Genomic DNA, 11225 nt, shown 5'->3' with positions numbered 1-11225 from the left:
ACGCCCTGCAAGGGAAAAGCGCCTCCTCACGCAGTGGGCGTGGCATCACGTGGGGTTTCTCGACTTGCGGCGGTGGGTTCTCGAGTTGCGGCGGGGACCCTGGCCCGTCGCCCCTATTAGCCCAGCGGGGTCGTGGTGCCTCCTATGGAGCGGCGAGGGGAGGGAGCCGCCTTGGGTTTCCCCAGGAGGCGCTGCAGCGCACCGGGTCCGCGGCAAGCATTGAGCCAGGACCCTCGGGGTGCCCCTCGAGGTGGGATGGGCATCTCGGGGCATCTCTGGAGTGGCATCAAGGGAGCCGCGGGGACTCAGCCTTTCTCTCGGGTCACAGTAAGGGGAAACCGGGCTTCATCTCGAATGCAGGGTCGAAGGTCGTGCTTTTCCTGGAGTCGCAGCGGGAGGCGGGGGTTGCCTCTCTGGATCCCATGCCAGGCTCCTCAGGGAGCTTCTCCTGTTGCCTCTGGGAAGTGCCGGCCTCCCTTGCCATTGCCAGGGGCAGCTGGGCTTCCCGTCGATTCGCTGCAATGGAATGTGGCCCCATGTGCCATTGCGGGCTTCCTTGGGGACCTTTGGCCTTGGGGCCGGATCTGGTGTCTTGGGGCCTCCTCTGGAGCGTCAGGAGAAGTGACAGGCCTCCTCTTGAGGTGCGAAGGAAAGTAGGGATTCCCGTCGAGTGGAGGCAAAGCCGGCGGCCCCCCTCTCGAGAAGAGGTGGCGTAGGGGAGGTGGGATCGCTGTCTAACTGTGCCTGGAGACGCGGGGTTCCACTCGCGTGGGGACACGGGGATCTCGGGGCACCTCTGGGGCCGCCTAGACGGAGTCCAGCCTGCTTTGCAGGGCCAGAGAGCACTCAGGATGGCTCTCGAGTCGCTGCAGATACAAAGGGCCCCTTCTCGCAGGGAGGGGGGCCCACGGGACGCTCTCGCGCTGTGGCGGGAAGCCCTGCCTTCTTAGCGGGTTGGCACGGGTATCTCGGGGGACACCTGGTGTCACCCGCACGGAGTCAAGCCCCGTTCTGAGACGGGAGAGGTGCCGGGGCATGCTCTCCATGCCCTGCACGGGAAAAGTGCCTCCTCACGCAATGGGCGTGGCATCACGGGGGTTTTCTCGACTTGCGGCGGTGGGTTCTCGAGTTGTGGCGGGGCCCTGGCCAGTCTCCCCTGTTAGCCCAGTGGGGTGGTGTTGCCTCCTTTGGAGCGGCGAGGGCAGGGAGCCGCCTCGGTATTCCCCAGGAGGCGCTGCGGTGCACCGGGTCTCCGTCAAGCATTGAGCTAGGGCCCTCGGGGTGCCCCTCGAGGTGGGATGGGCATCTCGGGGCATCTCTGGAGTGGCATCAAGGGAGCCGAGGGGACTCAGCCTTTCTCTCGGGTCACAGCACGGGGAAACCGGGCTTCATCTCGAATGCAGGGTCGAAGGTCGTGCTTTTCCTGGAGTCGCAGCGGGAGGCGGGGGTTGCCTCTCTGGATCCGATGCCAGGCGCCTCAGGGAGCCTCTCTTGTTGCCTCTGGGAAGTGCCGGCCGGCCTCCTTTACCATTGCCAGGGGCAGCTGGGCTTCCCGTCGATTCGCTGCGATGCAATGGGGCCCCATGTGCCATTGCGGTCTTCCTTGGGGATCTTTGGACTGGGGGCCGGAACTGCTGTCTTGGGGCCTCCTCTGGAGCATCAGGAGAAGGGACAGGCCTCCTCTTCAGGTGCGAAGGAAAGTAGGAATTCCAGTCGAGTGGAGGCAAAGCCGGCGGCCCCCCTCTCGAGAAGAGGTGGCGTAGGAGAGGCGGGGTCGCTGTCGAGCCGCGCCGGGAGACTCGGGGTTGCACTCGCGTGGGGACACGAGGATCTCGGGGAACCTTTGGGGCTGCCTAGACGGAGTCCAGCCTGCTTTGCAGGGCCAGAGAGCACTCAGGATGGCTCTCGAGTCGTTGCAGATACAAAGTGCCCCTTCTCGCAGGGAGGGGGGCCCACGGGACGCTCTCGCGCTGTGGCGGGAAGCCCTGCCTTCTTGGCGGGTTGGTACGGGTATCTCGGGGGAAACCTGGTGCCACCCGTACGGAGTCAAGCCCCGTTCTCAGCCGGGAGAGGTGCCGGGGCATGCTCTCCATGCCCTGCACGGGAAAAGTGCCTCCTCACGCAATGGGCGTGGCATCACGTGGGTTTTCTCGACTTGCGGTGGTGGGTTCTTGAGTTGTGGCGGGGCCCTGGCTCGTCTCCCCTGTTAGCCCACTGGGGTGGTGTTGCCTCCTTTGGAGCGGCGAGGGGAGGGAGCTGCCTCGGGATTCCCCAGGAGGCGCTGCAGCGCACAGGGTCCGCGGCACGGCACGCATAGTGCTAGGACCCTCGGGGTGCCCCTCGAGGTCGGATGGGCTTCTCGGGGCATCTCTGGGCTGGCATCAAGGGAGCCGCGGGGACTCAGCCTTTCTCTCGGGACACAGTAAGGGGAAATCGGGCTTCATCTCGAATGCAGGGTCGAAGGTCGTGCTTTTCCTGGAGTCACAGCGGGAGGCGGGGGTTGCCTCTCTGGATCCCATGCCAGGCTCCTCAGGGAGCTTCTCTTGTTGCCTCTGGGAAGTGCCGACCTCCTTTGCCATTGCCAGGGGCAGCTGGGCTTCCCGTCGATTCGCTGCGATGCAATGGGGCCCCATGTGCCATTGCGGTTTACCTTGGGGACCTTCGTTCTTGGGGCCAGAACTGGTGTCTTGGGGCCTCCTCTGGAGCGTCAGGAGAAGTGACAGGCCTCCTTTTGAGGTGCGAAGGAAAGTAGGGATTCCAGTCGAGTGGAGGCAAAGCCGGCGGCCCCCCTCTCGAGAAGAGGTGGCGTAGGCGAGGCGGGGTCGCTGTCGAGCCGCGCCTGGAGACTCGGGGCTCCGCTCTCGTGGGGACACGGGGATCTCGGGGAACCTCTGGGGGCGCCGAGAGGGAGTCCAGCCTCCTTTGAGGGCCAGAGAGCACTCAAGATGGCTCTCGAGTCGCTGCAGATACAAAGGGCCCCTTCTCGCACGGAGGGGGGCCCACAGGACGCTCTCGCGCTGTGGCGGGAAGCCCTGCCTTCTTGACCGGTTGGCACGGCTATCTCGGGGGACACCTGGTGTCGGCCGCACGGAGTGAAGCCCCGTTCTGAGCCGGGAGAGGTACCGGGGCATGCTCTCCACGCCCTGCAAGGGAAAAGCGCCTCCTCACGCAGTGGGCGTGGCATCACGTGGGGTTTCTCGACTTGCGGCGGTGGGTTCTCGAGTTGCGGCGGGGACCCTGGCCCGTCGCCCCTATTAGCCCAGGGGGGTCGTGGTGCCTCCTATGGAGCGGCGAGGGGAGGGAGCCGCCTTGGGTTTCCCCAGGAGGCGCTGCAGCGCACCGGGTCCGCGGCAAGCATTGAGCTAGGACCCTCGGGGTGCCCCTCGAGGTGGGATGGGCATCTCGGGGCATCTCTGGAGTGGCATCAAGGGAGCCGCGGGGACTCAGCCTTTCTCTCGGGTCACAGTAAGGGGAAACCGGGCTTCATCTGGAATGCAGGGTCGAAGGTCGTGCTTTTCCTGGAGTCGCAGCGGGAGGCGGGGGTTGCCTCTCTGGATCCCATGCCAGGCTCCTCAGGGAGCTTCTCCTGTTGCCTCTGGGAAGTGCCGGCCTCCCTTGCCATTGCCAGGGGCAGCTGGGCTTCCCGTCGATTCGCTGCAATGGAATGTGGCCCCATGTGCCATTGCGGGCTTCCTTGGGGACCTTTGGCCTTGGGGCCGGATCTGGTGTCTTGGGGCCTCCTCTGGAGCGTCAGGAGAAGTGACAGGCCTCCTCTTGAGGTGCGAAGGAAAGTAGGGATTCCCGTCGAGTGGAGGCAAAGCCGGCGGCCCCCCTCTCGAGAAGAGGTGGCGTAGGGGAGGTGGGATCGCTGTCTAACTGTGCCTGGAGACGCGGGGTTCCACTCGCGTGGGGACACGGGGATCTCGGGGCACCTCTGGGGCCGCCTAGACGGAGTCCAGCCTGCTTTGCAGGGCCAGAGAGCACTCAGGATGGCTCTCGAGTCGCTGCAGATACAAAGGGCCCCTTCTCGCAGGGAGGGGGGCCCACGGGACGCTCTCGCGCTGTGGCGGGAAGCCCTGCCTTCTTAGCGGGTTGGCACGGGTATCTCGGGGGACACCTGGTGTCACCCGCACGGAGTCAAGCCCCGTTCTGAGACGGGAGAGGTGCCGGGGCATGCTCTCCATGCCCTGCACGGGAAAAGTGCCTCCTCACGCAATGGGCGTGGCATCACGTGGGTTTTCTGGACTTGCGGCGGTGGGTTCTCGAGTTGTGGCGGGGCCCTGGCCAGTCTCCCCTGTTAGCCCAGTGGGGTGGTGTTGCCTCCTTTGGAGCGGCGAGGGCAGGGAGCCGCCTCGGTATTCCCCAGGAGGCGCTGCGGTGCACCGGGTCTCCGTCAAGCATTGAGCTAGGGCCCTCGGGGTGCCCCTCGAGGTGGGATGGGCATCTCGGGGCATCTCTGGAGTGGCATCAAGGGAGCCGAGGGGACTCAGCCTTTCTCTCGGGTCACAGGACGGGGAAACCGGGCTTCATCTCGAATGCAGGGTCGAAGGTCGTGCTTTTCCTGGAGTCGCAGCGGGAGGCAGGGGTTGCCTCTCTGGATCCGATGCCAGGCGCCTCAGGGAGCCTCTCTTGTTGCCTCTGGGAAGTGCCGGCCGGCCTCCTTTACCATTGCCAGGGGCAGCTGGGCTTCCCGTCGATTCGCTGCGATGCAATGGGGCCCCATGTGCCATTGCGGTCTTCCTTGGGGATCTTTGGACTTGGGGCCGGAACTGCTGTCTTGGGGCCTCCTCTGGAGCATCAGGAGAAGGGACAGGCCTCCTCTTCAGGTGCGAAGGAAAGTAGGAATTCCAGTCGAGTGGAGGCAAAGCCGGCGGCCCCCCTCTCGAGAAGAGGTGGCGTAGGAGAGGCGGGGTCGCTGTCGAGCCGCGCCGGGAGACTCGGGGTTGCACTCGCGTGGGGACACGAGGATCTCGGGGAACCTTTGGGGCTGCCTAGACGGAGTCCAGCCTGCTTTGCAGGGCCAGAGAGCACTCAGGATGGCTCTCGAGTCGTTGCAGATACAAAGTGCCCCTTCTCGCAGGGAGGGGGGCCCACGGGACGCTCTCGCGCTGTGGCGGGAAGCCCTGCCTTCTTGGCGGGTTGGTACGGGTATCTCGGGGGAAACCTGGTGCCACCCGCACGGAGTCAAGCCCCGTTCTGAGCCGGGAGAGGTGCCGGGGCATGCTCTCCATGCCCTGCACGGGAAAAGTGCCTCCTCACGCAATGGGCGTGGCATCACGTGGGTTTTCTGGACTTGCGGCGGTGGGTTCTCGAGTTGTGGCGGGGCCCTGGCCAGTCTCCCCTGTTAGCCCAGTGGGGTGGTGTTGCCTCCTTTGGAGCGGCGAGGGCAGGGAGCCGCCTCGGTATTCCCCAGGAGGCGCTGCGGTGCACCGGGTCTCCGTCAAGCATTGAGCTAGGGCCCTCGGGGTGCCCCTCGAGGTGGGATGGGCATCTCGGGGCATCTCTGGAGTGGCATCAAGGGAGCCGAGGGGACTCAGCCTTTCTCTCGGGTCACAGGACGGGGAAACCGGGCTTCATCTCGAATGCAGGGTCGAAGGTCGTGCTTTTCCTGGAGTCGCAGCGGGAGGCAGGGGTTGCCTCTCTGGATCCGATGCCAGGCGCCTCAGGGAGCCTCTCTTGTTGCCTCTGGGAAGTGCCGGCCGGCCTCCTTTACCATTGCCAGGGGCAGCTGGGCTTCCCGTCGATTCGCTGCGATGCAATGGGGCCCCATGTGCCATTGCGGTCTTCCTTGGGGATCTTTGGACTTGGGGCCGGAACTGCTGTCTTGGGGCCTCCTCTGGAGCATCAGGAGAAGGGACAGGCCTCCTCTTCAGGTGCGAAGGAAAGTAGGAATTCCAGTCGAGTGGAGGCAAAGCCGGCGGCCCCCCTCTCGAGAAGAGGTGGCGTAGGAGAGGCGGGGTCGCTGTCGAGCCGCGCCGGGAGACTCGGGGTTGCACTCGCGTGGGGACACGAGGATCTCGGGGAACCTTTGGGGCTGCCTAGACGGAGTCCAGCCTGCTTTGCAGGGCCAGAGAGCACTCAGGATGGCTCTCGAGTCGTTGCAGATACAAAGTGCCCCTTCTCGCAGGGAGGGGGGCCCACGGGACGCTCTCGCGCTGTGGCGGGAAGCCCTGCCTTCTTGGCGGGTTGGTACGGGTATCTCGGGGGAAACCTGGTGCCACCCGCACGGAGTCAAGCCCCGTTCTGAGCCGGGAGAGGTGCCGGGGCATGCTCTCCATGCCCTGCACGGGAAAAGTGCCTCCTCACGCAATGGGCGTGGCATCACGTGGGTTTTCTCGACTTGCGGTGGTGGGTTCTTGAGTTGTGGCGGGGCCCTGGCTCGTCTCCCCTGTTAGCCCACTGGGGTGGTGTTGCCTCCTTTGGAGCGGCGAGGGGAGGGAGCTGCCTCGGGATTCCCCAGGAGGCGCTGCAGCGCACAGGGTCCGCGGCACGGCACGCATAGGGCTAGGACCCTCGGGGTGCCCCTCGAGGTCGGATGGGCTTCTCGGGGCATCTCTGGGGTGGCATCAAGGGAGCCGCGGGGACTCAGCCTTTCTCTCGGGTCACAGTAAGGGGAAATCGGGCTTCATCTCGAATGCAGGGTCGAATGTCGTGCTTTTCCTGGAGTCGCAGCGGGAGGCGGGGGTTGCCTCTCTGGATCCCATGCCAGGCTCCTCAGGGAGCTTCTCTTGTTGCCTCTGGGAAGTGCCGACCTCCTTTGCCATTGCCAGGGGCAGCTGGGCTTCCCGTCGATTCGCTGCGATGCAATGGGGCCCCATGTGCCATTGCGGTTTTCCTTGGGGACCTTCGTTCTTGGGGCCAGAACTGGTGTCTTGGGGCCTCCTCTGGAGCGTCAGGAGAAGTGACAGGCCTCCTTTTGAGGTGCGAAGGAAAGTAGGGATTCCAGTCGAGTGGAGGCAAAGCCGGCGGCCCCCCTCTCGAGAAGAGGTGGCGTAGGCGAGGCGGGGTCGCTGTCGAGCCGCGCCTGGAGACTCGGGGCTCCGCTCTCGTGGGGACACGGGGATCTCGGGGAACCTCTGGGGGCGCCGAGAGGGAGTCCAGCCTCCTTTGAGGGCCAGAGAGCACTCAAGATGGCTCTCGAGTCGCTGCAGATACAAAGGGCCCCTTCTCGCACGGAGGGGGGCCCACAGGACGCTCTCGCGCTGTGGCGGGAAGCCCTGCCTTCTTGACCGGTTGGCACGGCTATCTCGGGGGACACCTGGTGTCGGCCGCACGGAGTGAAGCCCCGTTCTGAGCCGGGAGAGGTACCGGGGCATGCTCTCCACGCCCTGCAAGGGAAAAGCGCCTCCTCACGCAGTGGGCGTGGCATCACGTGGGGTTTCTCGACTTGCGGCGGTGGGTTCTCGAGTTGCGGCGGGGACCCTGGCCCGTCGCCCCTATTAGCCCAGCGGGGTCGTGGTGCCTCCTATGGAGCGGCGAGGGGAGGGAGCCGCCTTGGGTTTCCCCAGGAGGCGCTGCAGCGCACCGGGTCCGCGGCAAGCATTGAGCTAGGACCCTCGGGGTGCCCCTCGAGGTGGGATGGGCATCTCGGGGCATCTCTGGAGTGGCATCAAGGGAGCCGCGGGGACTCAGCCTTTCTCTCGGGTCACAGTAAGGGGAAACCGGGCTTCATCTCGAATGCAGGGTCGAAGGTCGTGCTTTTCCTGGAGTCGCAGCGGGAGGCGGGGGTTGCCTCTCTGGATCCCATGCCAGGCTCCTCAGGGAGCTTCTCCTGTTGCCTCTGGGAAGTGCCGGCCTCCCTTGCCATTGCCAGGGGCAGCTGGGCTTCCCGTCGATTTGCTGCAATGGAATGTGGCCCCATGTGCCATTGCGGGCTTCCTTGGGGACCTTTGGCCTTGGGGCCGGATCTGGTGGCTTGGGGCCTCCTCTGGAGCGTCAGGAGAAGTGACAGGCCTCCTCTTGAGGTGCGAAGGAAAGTAGGGATTCCCGTCGAGTGGAGGCAAAGCCGGCGGCCCCCCTCTCGAGAAGAGGTGGCGTAGGGGATGTGGGATCGCTGTCTAACTGTGCCTGGAGACGCGGGGTTCCACTCGCGTGGGGACACGGGGATCTCGGGGCACCTCTGGGGCCGCCTAGACGGAGTCCAGCGTGCTTTGCAGGGCCAGAGAGCACTCAGGATGGCTCTCGAGTCGCTGCAGATACAAAGGGCCCCTTCTCGCAGGGAGGGGGGCCCACGGGACGCTCTCGCGCTGTGGCGGGAAGCCCTGCCTTCTTAGCGGGTTGGCACGGGTATCTCGGGGGACACCTGGTGTCACCCGCACGGAGTCAAGCCCCGTTCTGAGACGGGAGAGGTGCCGGGGCATGCTCTCCATGCCCTGCACGGGAAAAGTGCCTCCTCACGCAATGGGCGTGGCATCACGTGGGTTTTCTCGACTTGCGGCGGTGGGTTCTCGAGTTGTGGCGGGGCCCTGGCCAGTCTCCCCTGTTAGCCCAGTGGGGTGGTGTTGCCTCCTTTGGAGCGGCGAGGGCAGGGAGCCGCCTCGGTATTCCCCAGGAGGCGCTGCGGTGCACCGGGTCTCCGTCAAGCATTGAGCTAGGGCCCTCGGGGTGCCCCTCGAGGTGGAATGGGCATCTCGGGGCATCTCTGGAGTGGCATCAAGGGAGCCGAGGGGACTCAGCCTTTCTCTCGGGTCACAGCACGGGGAAACCGGGCTTCATCTCGAATGCAGGGTCGAAGGTCGTGCTTTTCCTGGAGTCGCAGCGGGAGGCGGGGGTTGCCTCTCTGGATCCGATGCCAGGCGCCTCAGGGAGCCTCTCTTGTTGCCTCTGGGAAGTGCCGGCCGGCCTCCTTTACCATTGCCAGGGGCAGCTGGGCTTCCCGTCGATTCGCTGCGATGCAATGGGGCCCCATGTGCCATTGCGGTCTTCCTTGGGGATCTTTGGACTTGGGGCCGGAACTGCTGTCTTGGGGCCTCCTCTGGAGCATCAGGAGAAGGGACAGGCCTCCTCTTCAGGTGCGAAGGAAAGTAGGAATTCCAGTCGAGTGGAGGCAAAGCCGGCGGCCCCCCTCTCGAGTAGAGGTGGCGTAGGAGAGGCGGGGTCGCTGTCGAGCCGCGCCGGGAGACTCGGGGTTCCACTCGTGTGGGGACACGAGGATCTCGGGGAACCTTTGGGGCTGCCTAGACGGAGTCCAGCCTGCTTTGCAGGGCCAGAGAGCACTCAGGATGGCTCTCGAGTCGTTGCAGATACAAAGTGCCCCTTCTCGCAGGGAGGGGGGCCCACGGGACGCTCTCGCGCTGTGGCGGGAAGCCCTGCCTTCTTGGCGGGTTGGTACGGGTATCTCGGGGGAAACCTGGTGCCACCCGCACGGAGTCAAGCCCCGTTCTGAGACGGGAGAGGTGCCGGGGCATGCTCTCCATGCCCTGCACGGGAAAAGTGCCTCCTCACGCAATGGGCGTGGCATCACGTGGGTTTTCTCGACTTGCGGCGGTGGGTTCTCGAGTTGTGGCGGGGCCCTGGCCAGTGTCCCCTGTTAGCCCAGTGGGGTGGTGTTGCCTCCTTTGGAGCGGCAAGGGCAGGGAGCCGCCTCGGTATTCCCCAGGAGGCACTGCGGTGCACCGGGTCTCCGTCAAGCATTGAGCTAGGGCCCTCGGGGTGCCCCTCGAGGTGGGATGGGCATCTCGGGGCATCTCTGGAGTGGCATCAAGGGAGCCGAGGGGACTCAGCCTTTCTCTCGGGTCACAGGACGGGGAAACCGGGCTTCATCTCGAATGCAGGGTCGAAGGTCGTGCTTTTCCTGGAGTCGCAGCGGGAGGCGGGGGTTGCCTCTCTGGATCCCATGCCAGGCTCCTCAGGGAGCTTCTCCTGTTGCCTCTGGGAAGTGCCGGCCTCCCTTGCCATTGCCAGGGGCAGCTGGGCTTCCCGTCGATTCGCTGCAATGGAATGTGGCCCCATGTGCCATTGCGGGCTTCCTTGGGGACCTTTGGCCTTGGGGCCGGATCTGCTGTCTTGGGGCCTCCTCTGGAGCGTCAGGAGAAGTGACAGGCCTCCTCTTGAGGTGCGAAGGAAAGTAGGGATTCCCGTCGAGTGGAGGCAAAGCCGGCGGCCCCCCTCTCGAGAAGAGGTGGCGTAGGGGAGGTGGGATCGCTGTCTAACTGTGCCTGGAGACGCGGGGTTCCACTCGCGTGGGGACACGGGGATCTCGGGGCACCTCTGGGGCCGCCTAGACGGAGTCCAGCCTGCTTTGCAGGGCCAGAGAGCACTCAGGATGGCTCTCGAGTCGCTGCAGATACAAAGGGCCCCTTCTCGCAGGGAGGGGGGCCCACGGGACGCTCTCGCGCTGTGGCGGGAAGCCCTGCCTTCTTAGCGGGTTGGCACGGGTATCTCGGGGGACACCTGGTGTCACCCGCACGGAGTCAAGCCCCGTTCTGAGACGGGAGAGGTGCCGGGGCATGCTCTCCATGCCCTGCACGGGAAAAGTGCCTCCTCACGCAATGGGCGTGGCATCACGTGGGTTTTCTGGACTTGCGGCGGTGGGTTCTCGAGTTGTGGCGGGGCCCTGGCCAGTCTCCCCTGTTAGCCCAGTGGGGTGGTGTTGCCTCCTTTGGAGCGGTGAGGGCAGGGAGCCGCCTCGGTACTCCCCAGGAGGCGCTGCGGTGCACCGGGTCTCCGTCAAGCATTGAGCTAGGGCCCTCGGGGTGCCCCTCGAGGTGGGATGGGCATCTCGGGGCATCTCTGGAGTGGCATCAAGGGAGCCGAGGGGACTCAGCCTTTCTCTCGGGTCACAGGACGGGGAAACCGGGCTTCATCTCGAATGCAGGGTCGAAGGTCGTGCTTTTCCTGGAGTCGCAGCGGGAGGCGGGGGTTGCCTCTCTGGATCCGATGCCAGGCGCCTCAGGGAGCCTCTCTTGTTGCCTCTGGGAAGTGCCGGCCGGCCTCCTTTACCATTGCCAGGGGCAGCTGGGCTTCCCGTCGATTCGCTGTGATGCAATGGGGCCCCATGTGCCATTGCGGTCTTCCTTGGGGATCTTTGGACTTGGGGCCGGAACTGCTGTCTTGGGGCCTCCTCTGGAGCATCAGGAGAAGGGACAGGCCTCCTCTTCAGGTGCGAAGGAAAGTAGGAATTCCAGTCGAGTGGAGGCAAAGCCGGCGGCCCCCCTCTCGAGAAGAGGTGGCGTAGGAGAGGCGGGGTCGCTGTCGAGCCGCGCCGGGAGACTCGGGGTTGCACT

The sequence above is a fragment of the Giraffa tippelskirchi genome, chromosome 14 (genome assembly GCF_054371585.1).
Source record: "Giraffa tippelskirchi isolate mGirTip1 chromosome 14, T2T-mGirTip1v1.2.pri, whole genome shotgun sequence".
In the NCBI taxonomy this organism is placed as follows: Eukaryota; Metazoa; Chordata; class Mammalia; order Artiodactyla; family Giraffidae; genus Giraffa; species Giraffa tippelskirchi.
Note: the sequence above shows the minus strand (reverse complement) of the source record.